The sequence below is a fragment of the Monodelphis domestica genome, chromosome 6, assembly GCF_027887165.1.
Source record: "Monodelphis domestica isolate mMonDom1 chromosome 6, mMonDom1.pri, whole genome shotgun sequence".
NCBI lineage: Eukaryota > Metazoa > Chordata > Mammalia > Didelphimorphia > Didelphidae > Monodelphis > Monodelphis domestica.
This window is the reverse complement of record NC_077232.1, coordinates 150,472,515-150,485,466: the sequence shown is the minus strand read 5'-3', so window position 1 is coordinate 150,485,466 and position 12,952 is coordinate 150,472,515.

The following is a 12,952-nucleotide window of genomic DNA, read 5'->3' as shown; positions in this document are numbered from 1 at the left end:
ACTGTTCAAGTAGAATTATATATAAATGTATATTACATATAGAATGTACAAGTTATTATATGCAGATGTTTTGATATATTTGAGAAACATCATTATAGACTTTAATACCTCCTAAAGATATCAACTATAACACACCATAATAAGAAAATCAAGAAAATAAGTATTTAGTAAGTTCTTAATAATTTTCTGGCATTGTGCTAATTACAAGGGAAACAAGTGCAAGCAAAAAGGAAGTCCCTGCTCTCTAGTTTTTTTTTTGTTGTTATTTTTTTACATTCAAATAGGAAAAGATAGCACACAGGAGAGTTCAGTAGGAGATACCCATGGGGGAGAGGAAGATATGGGGTTGAAATCCAGAAAGTTAGCAGTATAAGCAGGCAGGAAATGAAAGTCAGAATGGTTAGGTTCCTCTTCTTAACAGAGTGACCAGGAACTCAACAAACACAGAAGAAGGCAAGAAGGCCAAAGAAGAAGATAATGTTCCAGGATAAGGAGATCCTTGGTACTGAGGGAAGTTCTGAAGTGAATCTACTTTAGCGCAAGATACTGAAGACCAGAAATACAGTCAGCAGCACATAGGAGAACAATAATGAGGCTTCCTGATACTGACAATATGTCAAATATTCAGTCCTCAAGAGAAGGCTAAGTTAAATTTAATGCACTCTTTTTTAAAAAGGTAGAAGAATGTATATTGCATGCTGGTAAATTTTCCTTAGGTGATCACTAAAACAAAGTAATTAAAAATTAGCTGAGTTATCTAGTAATTCATGTATGCACAATTGTTAAAAGGGACATTGTTTGTTCAGGCTTTTGCCCTGATTAATGAGGCAAAACTCAGGACAAAGAGAATTAAAAGAGTTTATTAAAATATGTCAAAATAACAAAATCTGGCTTAACAGGCTGATCATTAAAGATGAAGTCGGCTTTTATTGATAGCTTTTATAATAGATAAAAGGTGTTTCCTATAGGTCCTCATCAGTAAAAGGAGATGGGCTATTACTTCTCAGCACCTCCCCAGTTGCCTGTATATGAAACCTAAGAGTCATGATATGAACTGTTATAGGGAGAGGGTGACCACCAGGCTAACTGAGGAACAGCTAGATAATTAAAAACCAAAACAATACAAAACAAAACTACAGACACAGTGTCACCTTCCACACTAGGGCCTTCCCAACATTGACCAAGAAGCAGGGCTGGAACAATGTGTTCCTGACTCAGTATAACTTTGACTTCAACAGCTCATACTCTAATAACACTGGATATATCAAGAGCTTCTATGTGTACCTCAAATAATTTGAAATCAGTTAAAAGCATGTGATCCTTATAACTTGTTATTTAGATTACTCATTATTTTTTAAAACTCTGACATTTTATTTGACATGTAACACATATGTGTTGTTAGCAAAACATCATCTCAGAAACATGCTGGGCTTTTGCTGTAGTAAATAAAAATAAAAGCCCTAGATTGCAAAATGACAGACTAACGTTCTTCAAGAATTTGAAAGAAGTTTCTTGATATCAGCCAACTTCTGTGAATCAGCCGGAAGCTGCACCCCATCCCCCTTTCCAAGTTCATAAAGAATCCTTCAAGCTGTTAATGCTTTGTTGTTGTTTTCCCTGCTCAGGCATTTTTAATCTGAAGGAAAAGTGTTGAATAGAGTAGCATGAGGAACGATGTTCTTTGGAGATTTGCACACTAATTGAGAAGAGCTTGAGAGGGTTAGAGAACTAGGATCAGCTTGAGATAAGCATCGGAAAATGCTGAGCAGCTGCACTATTAACACACTGCTAAGGTTCAATAAACTTCAAATATTTCTCTTGCAAATAATGCTTTTTTTTTTTTAGCAAATTTAAACACCATCATTTTCTGAAACCAAAAGTAGTGTTTGGTTTTTAACTGAGTTCCCATAATTGAGTTCAAATAACCCCCATCTTTAAATCTTCAATAAATGAGTCAGCTTCTTTTCTTTCCATCTTTCTTTCTCTGAAAAATATTTATTAAGTGATTAATAAATATTAAATTTATGGTTCACCATAGTAAAGACAGGGAATGGGGACTGAGCTTCTTATTGGTGAAAAAACCTTCAAATGGCAAAGCTCCTATTATCAGGGCAGAACCTTCTTGGCCACTTATTGGCTTAGATAATTTCTCAGAGCATTGAGAGTTTAAGCATTTCGCCTGGGGGCTACGGGGGGGGGGTAGTAGGGGAGGGAAAGAACATGAGTCATGTAAGCATGGAAAAGTATTCTAAATTAACTAATTAAATACAATTTTTCAATTAAAAAAAGAATTTTGCCCAGGGACATACATTGGGTCACTGTTTGGGCAAGAATTGAATGTCCTGACTCCCAGGACAGCTGTCAGTTCATTACATCATGCTCTCTTTTAGGTAAGATATGGAGAAGCTAGGTATGAAGTGGTAAATAGAACATGAGACTTGGAGTCAGAGACAGTTGAATTCAAATCTGGTCTAAAACACTGTAAGACTGAGTAAGTCACTTAATTCTTTTTCCCACAGTTTCCTAATCTATAAAATGATATGGAGAAGAAAAATGTCAAACTACTCATCTTCTCCATGAAAATCCCAAATAAAGTCATGATTAAAATCTACATCAAGCAAAAATAAAGATAAATTAGATAGGAATACAGCTTTCAAGCAGATTACCTTTGTATAGTTTTTTTTTTTTTGGTGGGGATATGTTTATATATATATATATATATTTTGTTTTTACTTTTAAACATTATTTTATTTGTTCATTTTCATACATGATTCCTTGGAAACAAAATCAATTTCTTTTCCTAGCCCCCTCCCGCCACCCACCCATAGCCAATGCGCAATTCCACTGGTATCAGATGTGTCCTTGATTTGAACCGATTTCCATGTTGTTGGTATTTGCATTAGGTTGTTCATTTAGCATCTCTCCTCAGTCGTGTCCCCTCGACCCCTGGAGTCCAGCAGTTGCTTTTCCTCGGTGTTTTTACTCCCACAATTTGTCCTCTGATTGTGGATAGTTTTTTTCTCCTTGATCCCTGCAGATTGTTCAGGGACATTGCATTGACACTGTACCACAGTGTATCAGTCTCTGTGTACAGTGTTTTCCTGGTTCTGCTCCTTTCGCTCTGCATCACTTCCTGGCAGTTGTTCCAGTCTCCATGGAATTCCTCCACTTTATTATTCCTTTCAGCACAATAGTATTCCATCAACAATATATACCACAATTTGTTCAGCCATTCCCCAATTGAAGGGCATCCCCTCATTTTCCAATTTTTGGCCACCACAAAGAGCTCAGCTATGAATATTCTTGTACAGGTCTTTTTTATTATTATTTCTTTGGGGTATAAACCCAGCAGTGCTGTGGCTGGATCAAAGGGCAGGCAGTCTTTTCTCGCCCTTTGGACATAGTTCCAAATCGCCCTTCAGAATGGTTGGATCAATTCACAACTCCACCAGCAATGAATCAATGTCCCAACTTTGCCACATCCCCTCCAGCATTTGTTGCTTTCCTTTGCTGTCATGTTGGCCAATCTCCTAGGTGTGAGGTGATACCTCAGAGTTGTTTTGATTTGTATCTCTCTGATTATAAGAGATGTCACTTTTTCGTGTGCTTATTGATAGATTTGATTTCTTTGGGTGAAAACTGCCTGTTCATGTCCTTTGCCCATTTATCAATTGAAGAATGATTTGATTTTTTGTAGAATTGATTTAGGTCTTTATAAATTTGAGTAATTAGACCTTTGTCAGAGGTTTTGTTATGAAAATTGCTTCCCAATTTGTTGCTTTACTTCTTATTTTGGTTGCATTGGTTTTGTTTGTACAAAAACTTTTTAATTTGATGTAATCAAAATTGTTTATTTTACATTTTGTGACTCTTTCTATATCTTGCTTGGTTTTGAAGTTTTTCCCTTCCCACAGGTATGACATGTATACTATTCTGTGTTCACCTAATTTACTTATAGTTTCCTTCTTTATGTTCAAGTCATTCACTCATTCTGAGTTTATCTTGGTGTAGGGTGTGAGGTGTTGATCCAAATCTAATTTCTCCCACACTGTCTTCCAGTTTTCCCAGCAGTTTTTGTCAAATAGTGGGTTTTTGTCCTTGAAGCTGGGGTCTTTGGGTTTGTCAAATACTATCTTGCTGAGGTCACTTACCCCAAGTCTATTCCATAGATCCTCCTTTCTGTCTTTAGCCAGTACCAAATTGTTTTGATGACCACTGCTTTATAATAGAGTTTGAGATCTGGGACTGTAAGTCCACCTTACTTTATATTTTTATCATTATTTCCGTGGATATCCTTTATCCTTTGTTCTTCCAAATGAACTTTGCTATGATTTTTTCTAATTCAGTAAAAAAAAATTTTGGAAGTTCAATGGGTATAGCACTAAATAAATAAATAAGTTTGGGTAGGATGGTCATTTTTATTATATTAGCTCGTCCTATACATGAGAAGTTAATGTTTTTTTCCAATTGCTCAAGTCTAGTTTTAGTTGTGTGGAGTGTGTTTTGAAGTTGTGTTCATATAGTTCCTGTGTTTGTCTTGGGAGATAGATTTCTAAGTATTTTATTTTGTCTAAGGTGATTTTGAATGGGATGTCTCTTTCTAATATGTGCTGTTGAGATGTGTTGTAAATATATAGAAATGCTGATGACTTATGCGGGTTTATTTTGTATCCTGCAACTTTGCTAAAGTTGTTGATTATTTCAACTAGCTTTTTGGTTGATTCTCTAGGATTCTTTAAGTAGACCATCATATCATCTGCAAAGAGCGATAATTTGGTCTCCTCCTTGACTATTTTAATGCCTTCAAATTCTTTTTCTTCTCTACTTGTGACTGCTAGTGTTTCTAGTACAATATTAAATAGTAGAGGTGATAATGGGCATCCTTGTTTCACTCCTGATCTTATTGGGAATGCATCTAGCTTATCCCCATTGAAGATGATTTTAGCTGATGGTTTTAGATATATACTGTTTATTATTTTTAGGAACGACCCTTCTATTCCTATGCTTTTTAGTATTTTTAATAAGAATGGTTGTTGTATTTTATCAAAGGCTTTGTCTGTATCTATTGAGATAATCATATGATTTTTGTTGGTTTGCTTGTTGATATGGTCAATTATGTGGATGGTTTCCCTAATATTGAACCAGCCCTGCATTCATGGTATAAATCCTACTTGGTCATAGTGAATGACCCTCCTGATCACTTGCTGGAATCTTTTTGCTAGTATCCTATTTAAGATTTTTGCATCTATATTGTGGAAAGGAAAGGATCATTAGGGAGATTGGTCTATAGTTTTCATTCTCCATTTTTGCCCTGCCTGGCTTTGGAATCAGTACCATGTTTGTGTCATAAAAGCAATTTGGTAGAATTCCCTCTTTGCTTATTATGTCAGAGTTTGTATAGTACTGGGATTAGCTGTACTTTGAATATTTGATAGAATTCACTTGTGAATCCATCAAGCCCTGGGGATTTTTTCTTACGGAGTTCGTTGATGGCCTCTTGGATTTCTTTTTCTGGTATTGGATTATTTAAAAATTATATTTCTTCTTCTGTTAGTCTAGGCAATTTATATTTTTGTAAATACTCATCCATATCACCTAGATTGGTATATTTATTGCCATATAATTGGGCAAAGTAGTTTTAAATGATTGCCTACATTTCCTCTTCATTGGAGATGAGGTCCCCATTTTCATCTTTGCTGCTGTTAATTTGCTTTTCTTATATCCTTTTTTAATTAGATTGACCAGTACTTTGTCTATTTTGTTTGTTTTTTCAAAGTACCAGCTTCTAATCACTTTCAATTTTATTAATTTCTCTCTTAGTTTTTAGGATCTCTATTTTGGTTTTCTTCTGGGGGTTTTTAATTTGTTTGCTTTCAAAATTTTTTTTATTTGCATTTCCAATTCAGTAATCTCTGCCCTCCCTAATTTGTTAATATATGCACTCAGGGATATAAATTTTCCTCTGAGTACTGCTTTGACTGCATCCCATAGAGTTTGAAAGGATGTTTGACCATTGTCATTTTCCTCAATGAAATTATTGATTGTTTCTCTGATTTCTCTAACTAACTGATTTTGGATTATCATATTTCATTTCTAATTAATTTTTGATTTGGCTCTCCACGTACCCTTACTGATCAATATTTTTATTGCCTTATGATTTGAAAAGGTTGCATTTATTATTTCTGCTTTTCTGCATCTGTTTGCTATGTTTCTGTGACCTAGTGTATAATCAATATTTGTGAATGTGTCATGTGGTGCTGAGAAGATGTATTCCTTTTTGTCCTTATTTATTTTTCTCCATATGTCTATTAACTAATTTTTCTAAGATTTCATTCACTTCTTTTACCTCTTTCTTATTTATTTTTTGATTTGATTTATTTAAATTTGATAGTGGTTGGTTTAGTTCTCCCACTAATATGGTTTTACTGTCTATTTCCTCTTTCAATTCTACTAGTTTCTCCATTAGAAATTTGGGTGCTATACCATTTGGTGCATACATGTTGATTAGTGATATTTCCTCATTGTCTATACACCCTTTTAACAGAATATATTTACTTTCCCCGTCCCTTTTAACCAGGTCTATTTTTTCTTTGGCTTTGTCAGATATCATGATTGAAACTCCTGCCTTCTTTCTATCAGTTGAGGCCCAGAAAGTCTTACTCCATCCTTTAATTCTGACCATGTGTGTGTCTATCCTCCTCATGTGTGTTTCTTGAAGACAAAGTATGGTAGGGTTTTGGATTCTAACCCATTCTGCTATTTGTCTATGTTTTATGGTTGAGTTTATCCCATTCACATTCAAAGTTATGATTGTCACTTGTGGATTCCCTGGCATTGTGATATCCTCCCCTAATTCTGACCTTTCTTCTTTACCTATAACCTTTTAAACCAGTGATTTACTTCAGATCAGTCCCCCTAGACCCCTTCCTTGATATGCTTTTCTTTCTAGCCCCTCCATTTTTGTTCCCTTCCCCTTCGCCCTCTCTTTCCCTCCCTTTTTATACTCTCTCCCCTCTCCCTCTCCTTAATTTCTCCTTCTCTCTGTTGGATAAGATCCAACTTATCATATTGGATAAGATAGGATTCAAAATCCCAATGGATCTAAATATTCTTCCCTTTCAGAGTTGATTTCACTGAGAGTAAGTTTTAAGAAATACCAATTCACACTCTATTCCTCTCCTTCTTATAGAATTCTTCCCCTCCCTTCCCATGTGTATCTTTGTGTGACAAGGTTTATTCTATTTAGTTTTTTTCTATTTCTTGAATTATATCTTAGTACCATCACCGATGCCCCCCCTTCCTTTTTCTTTCTCCCCACCCTTTCTCCATATCATCTTGATGCCCCAATCTTTCCTTATGTGTGATTCTTCTTACTACTCTAATGATGCATACAGTTTTTGAAAGGTACACATTACATTTTCTCCACATATTAATATATATAATTTGATATAAATATAGTCCATATAAAATACAGTTTGGATAAAAGAAAAAGATAACATTTTTTCTCCTTTTCCCTTTCCTTTATAGTTACCTTTTCATGTTTCTCTTGCTCTTTGTGTTTGGATGTCAAACTTTCCACAGAGCTCTGATCTTTCCTTTATAAATACTTGGAAATCTTCTATTTTTTTGAATGCCCATACTTTCCCCTGTTTTGATGGATAAATGATTCTTGCTTGAAGATCCATCTCTCTTGCCTCTCTAAATATCATGTTCCATGCCTTACGGTTGTTCAGTGTGGAAATTGCAAGGTCTTGTGTGACTCTGATTGGCATTCCTTTATATCTAAATTGTCTTTTTCTGGCTTCTTGTAAGATTTTTTCTTATGCTTGAATGCTTTGGAAGTTGGCAATTACATTCCTGGGAGTTATCTTTTGGGGATTTAGCATAGAGGGTGTTCTGTGAACTCTTTCAATGCCTATATTGCCCCCTTGTTCTAGAATCTCTGGGCAGTTTTCTTGGATGATATCTTGTATTATGATATCAAGATTACTGTTTTTTTCTGGCTTTTCTGGTAGTCCAATGATTCTCAGATTGTCTCTCCTTCCTCTGTTTTCCAGTCCTGTCACCTTGTCATTGAGATATTTTATGTTTTCCTCTAATTCATTAATTTTTTGACTTTGCTTTATTTATTCTTGTTGTTTTGCAAGATCATTGGTTTCCAGTTGCTCAATTCTGGTCTTTAAGGCTTTATTTTTTGCTTTGATCATTTGGCATTCAGCTGTCATTTTTTGGTTTTCTAATATAATTTGTTGGTTTTCTTTTTGAACAATTTCCCACTTCTCTTTCCAGAGGGCTTCCATCTTTCTGATGATAAGCTCCATTTGAGACTCTTTCAGTGCTTGTGGACAATTTTCATTTTTTTTTTTGGTTTTGCCTTTTTTTTAACTTTCTTCCACTATTTCCTCTGTAGCTTGGGTTTTTCCTCCATAAAAAAGTTTTGAGAGTGACAGTCTTCTTTTTTGATTTCTTGCTGGGATTTTGAGGCTCCTGTGCACAGTTAGCCATTTTTTCTGGATGTTTTCAGTTCCTTCTTTAGTCAGAAATCAGAGTCTGCTGAGCAGGTGTTTTTTTTTGTGTGTGTGTGTGTGTGTGTGTATGAAGTTAATGAGCAGGCTCTTGGTTTTCCTCAGTCCTTTGCAGCTTTTCTATGTGCCTTCCTTCAGGGGGCACTCAGTGTCTGCTCTCTCTTGCCTGCCTGGTTTTCTGGTTTAGTTACTTTTGGGGGTGGGTCCCCAGCAGACCTGGTTAATTCCCAAGGTCCCCCATCCCCCCAAAACCAACAAAAACACTCCCTTTTTGTTCCAGAGGGATTCCTGTCTCACTCCCTGGCTCAAGTGGGTGCTCTGGCTCTGGGCACCTGAAGTCCACTCTCTCTCACATCTTGAGTTTTTCTGCCTAGCTGCCTTTGTGGGGGGAGGCATTCCCCCTGCTGTCTTAGTCAACTCACAAGGGCACAGAAGTGTCCTCTCCTTGCTTCAGAGGAGCCCCTTGCTCGTTGGTCTTGGCTTGTGCTGGCTCCGGCTCTGGCCCCATAGGTGGGCTTGGGGCAGGCTGGATCTAATTGCATTTGGGTGGAAGCCCTTTCCCCCTCTTATAGGCTGGTAAAGCCTCGATCCCACACACCTTCACTGCTGGTCCCAGCTCTACAGCTCCTCCGCTCCTCTGATATAGATCCTTAAGGTCTTTTGGAGTGATCCTTATTGGTGTATGGGGTGTGTGTCGGGGAGAGTGAGTACGAGATGCTTAGCTGGCCGCCATGCTTACCTGAAAGTCTATACCTTTGTACAGTTTTGAGAGAGAAAGGTTTTAATTCAGAGGACTTTGATTTACCTTCCAGCCATTCCATTTGCTGTGGCCTATTTTGTTCTGTTGTTCTTTTCTAAATTTTACAAGCTTTTTCTTTCCAAAATTAATTGAGCTTTGTATCTATAAAATTTTAAATTTGTCATCTAACCAATTATTTAAAATCAAGATTTAAGCAAATAAGGATGGTAGCAGAGTTTAGAGTGTTTGTTTGCTTTTCCCTAATCAAAAAAAGAGAAAAAAATAAAAAAAATTCATCTTCAAATGGCAAGACACTGGATTTTCAAGAGGAGATATAACCTTTCTTTTTATTTTTTAAAGTTTTCTTTTATTTCGATGAACTTGAAAAGCATTAACAAACATGAACAATTCCACAAAGAATTCTTAATTTAATTAAAATCTTAATGAATTCATAGTTATTCAGCTGAGCACTTTGAGTGGAAACCAGAAAATTCTATCAATGAGGGTGTTATAGCTAGTAAAGAGGCTTCTATGGTGAAGATACATAGAGAATAAGTTAAGGAAAGCAAAATGAATGATATCTGGCCTGGGGAACAAACCATTGTGAGAACCCTCTGAAGCCCTTTAGATCTATATGCCTTTGAGGCATCCAGATGGAAACTTTTGCACTTCTTTGTCAAGATAGTATAACAGTTCCTCAGGTGATAGTTGTGCCTATCATCTAGCTCCCTATTTAGCATGAAGTCTCTTCTTCTGCAACTGCTGAATTATTTTTCCTTTCTTTCCTAGTTCAGATGGATAGAGGGTGATTTAGATGGGAAGAGGAGAGGCAGAACTAGATAAGGTTGAGAATGTGGGGAGAAGTATTAAAGAAAATCAGTGTATGGTGCTTTGTAATTTTTAAAAACACAATCTACAGTATTCTCCCCCTCCTGTCAGAACTCCTTTAGACCTTCTTCAATTTGCTGATGTTAATGTTTTGCTTTTTAATTTTATTTTTCCAGATAAAATGTCTATAAAAATTTTAATAATTGTTTTCTTATATTTTGTGATCAATGTTCTTTCTTTCCATCTCCTTCCCTTCATCAAAATGGCAGGTAATATGGTTGAGGTTTTACATATCATCATCTTATTATTATATATTCTAATATATAAAGGTATTTTGAAGAGGATTGAAGAGGTACAGGGGATAAGGAAGGGTTTGTAACAGGGAATGGAGCAATTGAAGGGACAGAGGGAATATGGCTGCTGGTGAGGTAAAAGGAGAGATACCCCTGCTGAGGCATTATCTGTATAATTCCCCCCCACACACAACCCACAGGTGAGGTACCCTTGGGTAAGATGAGGTTAATGATGACAGGACCAGTGTCCTTGAGAGAACTTCTGGGGACTAGTGGAGATTACTTAGAGAAGGCTTGAGTAGTAGTTGAACCCCAGGGGTTCCCCTTGTCTGGCAAACAGACTATTACTGTTGGCTCTCGGTGTTTTGCCTAGGTTAATGGCTATCTTAGCCACCAGACTTTCCTTCTTTGTTCTCCCTTCAATAAGAATCTGACTGCGATTTTCTATTTCCTCACAGCTCCACCAACAGTTTATTAGTGTCCCAATTTTTCCATGTCCCTGCTAATATTTATTATTGTCCTTTTTGTTATATTAGTCCATTTGGTAGGTGGGCAGTATTCTCTCAGAGTTGTTTTGATTTGCATTTCTCTAATCAAAAGTGCTTTGGATTTTTTTTTTCATATGGCTAAAGATAGTTTTAGTGTCTTCATCTGAGAATTACCTGTTCATATCTTTTGACCACTTGTCAACTGAGAAATTCTTTATATTCTTATAAATTGGATTCAGATCTCTATATAATTAGGAAATGAAGCCTTTGTCAAAAACACCTGCTACAAGTTTTTTTTTTCTCAGTTTGTTTCCCTTCTCATCTTGGTTGCATTGTTTTTGTTTGTGCAAAAACTTTTTAAAATTTATTGTGGTCAAATTTATCTCTTATATTTTGAAATATTGTCTCCATCTTGTTTAGACATTAATTCTTCGATTATGGCTAGATCTGATAGGTAAACTACTTTGTGCTCCCCTAATTTATTTATGGTATCACCCTTTATAACTAAATCATGTGTCCATTGTGATTTTACCTTGATATATAGTGTAAGGTGTTGATCTGTATGTAATTTCTGCTTTTTTGTTTTCTAGTTTGGGGCAAGTGAGGATTTATTCTTTCAAAAGCTTGGATTTTGGGGTTTGTCATACACTATATGCCAGCATCTTTCTTAAATGTAGTTTCTTAAAATGTGCCATAAAATATTCTAGATTTTAATCTGATGTTTCTTATCCCCAGCACTATACTTTTCTTAATTCTGTCTAAGATTTCATTAGTTTTTTGCCTGTCTTCTTGAATGGTTAATTCCCAAACCTTCCTCCACCAGTGTTACCCAGAAAAGTACCTATCCCCAGACTATTGCACTAGAATTTTCCTGTTAGTTGGAAATGCTACATTGATGTAAACAAATGAGATAATATATGGAAAGCATTTTGTGAACTGCAAAGCACTGCAGATTGTGTTTTTTTTTTTAATTGCAAGGCATTTTACGTATGTATTATTATTTGATTATGTGTCTTAAGACTCAGATAGGTTGGGGGACTTGCCTATGTTCATAAAACTAGTCAGTTTCAGAGTTTGGATTTGAACTCAGCTCTTCTTCACTACAAGCTAAGGTGGAAAGGGAAATAATGAATTCGATGATGAACTCCTTGAGAAGAGAAAAAGGAACTGTCCTTAGCTGGAGTGACTCGAGGGTGATTAAGATGGGAGAGGAAGAAGGTTGGACTAGAAGAGGTTGACAATGTGGGAGAAGTAGTAATGGAAAGGAGTATTTATTTTGCTTTTTTTGTTTTTATTTGTATTTGTACACATGTGGATTTTGTATCATTAGAAATTTAGTTTGTAAGCCAACTAAACTGTGAAAATACAATTGAAGATATTCAGTTTATACATTGGTATACTACTTCAGAAACTCATCAAGGATCCATTAATATAATATATAAGGAAGAAATGAAAGACATTTCCATAAACTAGTATAAATCTTGGACCAAGAATTAGGACACTTGAGTTTTATCTTCAAATATTCACTATGTAATCATAAAAAAACTATTTAATTCCTATTTGTCAGATTTTTCATCTCTACATGATCCCTAGAGTCTTCTTACATACATAATCAGGACAAAAATGTCCAAGTTCAAGATATTCAAGAGTCTTCTGTTTGTTTATCTTTATTAGTCAATCAAAGGATGAATTTAGTTCCAAGTATTAGTTTTTTTTTCAAACAACAGAATATAAAAATGGTAATAGAACATTTCCTCTATACTCCTGGGGCATGCATTCCTATAAATATACAAACCTTCAGAGCAAGTGTTAATGCATTCAGGGAACGCAAAAATGAAGAATGTTTGTTACCCAGGTGTGTGTAAAGTGGGAAAATTCATACCTTTATCTTTGCAAAGTCACTGATTGCTCCTGCTTCTTTTAGACCCATTCCTCCTGGTCTCATGTGGTTCCATTCAGTCCTAAAAGTAAAGAATGTGTGAAAACATATCAAACACCTGAATGAAATAGAAATGAGGAAACTCATGATGAGTGACTTCAATGAGAAAATAAAATAGAATCCAAGGTCATCTCCAGAGA